This window comes from Vespa mandarinia, chromosome 18 (genome assembly GCF_050613455.1).
Source record: "Vespa mandarinia isolate Hongniang chromosome 18, ASM5061345v1, whole genome shotgun sequence".
NCBI lineage: Eukaryota > Metazoa > Arthropoda > Insecta > Hymenoptera > Vespidae > Vespa > Vespa mandarinia.
In genome coordinates this window covers 2,320,001-2,325,000 of record NC_140827.1, presented here as the reverse complement: position 1 = coordinate 2,325,000, position 5,000 = coordinate 2,320,001, and the positions used below count along the sequence as shown (strand labels likewise).

The following is a 5,000-nucleotide window of genomic DNA, read 5'->3' as shown; positions in this document are numbered from 1 at the left end:
TTTTTTCTTTTTCTTTTTTTTTTTTTCTTTTTTTTTTTTCTTTTTCTTTCGTCAAATAATTTTCGATAAGAAAGAAAGAAAGGAAGAAAAAAAAAAAAGAAAGAAAAAAAGAAAAAGAAATGAAAACAATAATTAATCGAACATGCGAATTATTAAAAATAAATTCGTCTTAGAATATTTCTAATGTATACGTTAGATATTATATTCAATTATTTCGTCACATCATATTATTTTACTATGAATTAAATGTTTGTTAATGTTAAATGTAATTTAAAAGGGTTTTTTTTTTTTTTTTTTTTTTTTTTAAATAAAAATATTTTACTATAAATTAAAAGTATGTACTGATTAAATGTTTACGATTAAAAATATTCATTAGAAATTCGAATTTATGACGATTAATAATTAAAAAAAAAAAAAAAAAAAAAGAAAAAAGATTAATTCGTTTATCAGTTAAACGTTATAATGATTAAATAATAAATGCCAAAGTATAATTTCTAAAAACATTAGAAATTATATTGAAACATTATAATGCTATTTGTTAAATATTATAATTATTAATTATAACATAATACCATTATATATTATATATTAAATACAATAAATATATAATGAAAATTGTGTCATATGTTTCTATTAAAAATTCAATGAGATTATTTATTATCATGGTATAGATAAAAAATTTTTGTAATAATAAACTTCTTATTTATGATTAATAAAAATCCCTTGTAAAAAAATAATTTCAACGTTTCGATAATATCATAAAATTTTTTTTTTTTAATATACTTTACGATAAAGGATTGTAAAGAATCGTAATCGATATAATTGATCATTTCAATAATCCTTTTTTTTTTTTTTTTTTTTTTTTAATATTCTAACACATACACAAACACACACACACACACACACACGCTCACATAGATATACTAGTTTCGACACACATAGAGTTTACTAGTTTCGATCGATTGACAAAGTTTCACCGAAGCCATAGATTTATATCTTTAGCATCATTCTTAAGAGGATTAAACTTTACGTAGGATCTATTAATGCGTAATGGCAGATAACATTAAGAGAACTCACGTGTCTAATCTTTATATATCTATGTACATACACACATATATATATATATACACATATACATATATATTATATATATAAAAAAAATATTTGCATACGTATATGTATATATATATATTATAAATATAAAAAAAATATTTGCATATGTATATGTATATATATATTATAAATATAAAAAAAATATTTGCATATGTATATGTATATATATATTATAAATATAAAAAAAATATTTGCATATGTATATATATATATTTATATAAACAATATATAGATTTATATATATATATATTTATATATATATATATATATATATATATATATATATATATATATATATATATATATATATATATATGTATGTATGTTCTCGAGGCTAGCAAGGCAACATCTCCAGATTTTACGATCGAGAGATCACACATACATATATATATATATATATATATATATATTTATATATATATATATAAAATATATATGTATGTATGTACAAACACTTGATGGCTCCCATGGACCAAGACCTTTCACTTTCCAAGTATAATCCTTCGAATAACTCGAAAATATCTTTCCTCGTCGAAGGACGACGAAAGAACACGGATTGGAAAGTCTAGACACTTTCGACGAAGTTTTATCAGGTGAAAAAATTTATAGTGAAAAAGAGAGAGAGAGAGAGAGAGAGAGTGATAAAGTGAGAGACGAGTAGATCGATCTCTTCGATGGATCATCTTTTTTTTTTACTCATTAAAATTTAAATTATGATCTATGATATATGTAAAAGCGAATCGTAGATATATATATATATATATTATTATTATTATTATTATTCAATATATATATATATATATTGAGTGATAATAATTATTATAATAATTCTTCGTTTGATTAAATTTTCGTCGTTCTAAAATGAAAAATATATGATTTGATAGGATTATCAATAATAGTTAGACTTTATTAATAATCGTTTTAAGATTTAATTTTGCAAGGATAAAGAGAAAATATGCAATAAAAAAAAAATGAGAGAGAGAGAAATAAATCGATCTCATCGATAGATCACTTTTTACTCGTTAAAATTTCAATTAAGATTTATAATGATTAACACAGTTGATGCTTATAATAATTGTTTGTTTAATTAAATTTGTCTTATTAGAGAATAGAAAGAAATCCTTTTGGTAAAAGTTCGAACACATGTTAGAAATTTATGATTAATATTTTCAGATGATGTTTTACAAGGAGAAAAAAGTTTTATAGAAAACTTATAAAGAGAAAGAGAGATAGAGAGAGAAAGAGAGAAAAAGAGAAAGAGAGAGAGAGAGAGAGAGAGAGAGAGAGATGGATAGATCGATCTCTTCGATGGATCCTTTTTCTTCTACTCGTTAAAATTTAGATTAAGATCTATGACATGTAAAAGTAAATGACTCGTAGGTCTAAATCCTACGTATATTAATTAAATTTACTTTGTTAAAGATAGGAAAAAAAAATGTTTTGTTAAAAGTGTTAATACGAGTGAGATTTTACGATAAATATTTTAATAATGATTGGTAATTTATGGTGGTTTGAAAATTAGAAAGTCTATTAGAGAAATTTACCACTATTTGAAATTTACGTTTATTTTTATGTATAAATATAAAAAAAAGAAAAAAAAAAAGAAAAAAAAAGGAAAAAGAAAGGATAATAAAAAGAAAAGAAAATAAATAATATCTTATATCTCTTTCAATATCTTCGATCATTTCATTCTTAAACAATAATGATCTATATTATTCGAAAAATAAATATTTTCATTATATATCTAACGATTATTAAACAATATGATAAAATAATTTTTCGATATCCATCGATCATTCCTACTCATTAATATCTATCAATTTTAAATATAATAATAATAATAATAATAATGATCTATATTAATGATCTATGATTCGAATCATAGAAGAATATAATTAATAAATTTATAAAACTTTCACGAGTTTTTAAGATAAATAAATAAATGAAATGAAAAAAAAAAAGAAAAAGAGAGTAAAATCCTTATATATATATATATATATATATATATATATATATATATATATATATATATTCGATCATTCGATAACAATGACGACGATTTATGATCCATACGATAAAGAGTAGATCGCTAAAAAAAAAAAAAAAAGAAAAAAAACGAGTCTTCTACAAAACTTTTCTACTATTTTCTTTTTTTTTTCCTTTTTATGTTTTTAAAAAGTTTAAAAAGTAAAAGAAAAGAAAAGAAAAGAAAAGAAAAAAAAAACATTTGAGAAAAACAATAAAACGATCATTTCCATATTATCGATCGAATTACCGTAATCTTCGATATCCGACGATCTACGATCAACATATATGCAAATAAACTTGTGAAACTTTCGCATTATTCTATCTAATAAAAAAAAAATAAAAATAAAAATAAAAATGAAAAGAAAAAGAAGAAGAAAAAGAGAGAAAAAGAAAAAAGAAACAAAGCAAAGATCATTCCGTATCCTCGATCATTAGCATTCCTCGATACAATATCAATTACATGAGAGAGATCTCGAGATCTATCATCGATCCGTACAACGTAAAATAATTTTCTTGCGAGTAAACCCATGAAATAAGAAAAGAAAAATTTGTCGATCGTACGAACGATCGAACAAAATTATTACAAAAAAAAAGAAAAAAAAAAAAAAGAAAAAAGAAAAAAGAGAAAAAAGCAAACGAAAAAACAACAAAAAAAAAAAACAAAAAAAAAAGAAATAGAAAAATAGAAAGACAACAAAAGAACAAAGAAAAAAAAGAAAAAGATAAAAAAGGAAGAAAGAAAAGAAAAATCATCTTCTCTAATCACTTTCATAGTTCAACCTACCATTCACTCGTAAATCCTCGATCCAATGAAAAGATATATATATATATATATATATATATATATATATATTCAACTTTTTCTTCGATCCAGTTATTAATCACTTTTTATCAATATTTCTCTTCTCTTTTAATTACCCTTCACTTTGAGTCGAATAAATAAAAAAAGAAAAAAGAAAAAAAAAAAAAAGAAAAAAATAAGAAAGAAAAAAAGGGAAACAAACGAAAGAGAAAAAAAGAAAAAGAATATATATATATATATATATATATATATATATTCTAATATATAAGAAGTAAATAAAATCAAACGTAAGAAAAAAATAGAAAATCATTCGAACCAATGACAATACACAAATTTTATAAAGTCGACAATTTAAAAATAAATAAATAAATTATTCTAAGTAATAATTCCCCTCTCTCTCCCTCCCTCTCTCTCTCTCTCTCACTACACATATATATATATATATACATATATAAATTATAAATATTATAAAATATATATACATACGTATACATATATACATATATACATATATACATATATACATATATACATATATACATATATACATATATACATATATACATATATATATATATATAAATATGAAATTTGTATTTTGGAGAATTAAATGGAGATAGATAGATGGAGAGAGAGAGAGAGAGAGAGAGAGAGAGAGAGAGAGAGATAGAGAAATAAAAAGAGAAAGAAAAGAGAAGACAAAAAAGAGACAAAATGGAGAGAGAAAGAAAGAGGAAGAGAGAGAAAGGAAAAGAGAGAGAGAGAGAGAGAACGAATAAAACGTAAGAGAGGACGCGTACCGTTCTCCAGTATGAAGCTCCGTTGGTTTACCGATCACGTGGCCTCGACACGCGGAAATCGATGGTTCGACGTGCATTCGGGACAACGCGTCGTGCCGGACTGCCGAGCTCTCGAGAGTGCCTTGTGACTTTCTTCCACACCGCACTACAGTGTGGATCGCCCCTTTGATTACAAACACCATCTCTCTCTCTCTCTCTCACTCTATCTATCTCTCATTCTCCCTGTCTCTCTTTCTCTCTCTCTCTCTCTCTCTCTC

The 5,000-nt window shown here is 23.3% G+C and overlaps 1 protein-coding gene across 1 annotated transcript in view; it reads right to left on the bottom strand.

Moving 5' to 3' along the window:
• bbg (PDZ domain-containing protein big bang) overlaps positions 1 to 4,875 on the bottom strand; it is a 71,202-nt gene extending 66,327 nt beyond the window's left edge. Inside the window, exon 1 of the mRNA XM_035874496.2 lies at positions 4,744 to 4,875. The gene's annotated coding sequence lies outside the window, so the exon portion shown is untranslated. The remainder of the gene's footprint in view (positions 1 to 4,743) is intronic.
• Positions 4,876 to 5,000: the final 125 nt, after the last annotated feature.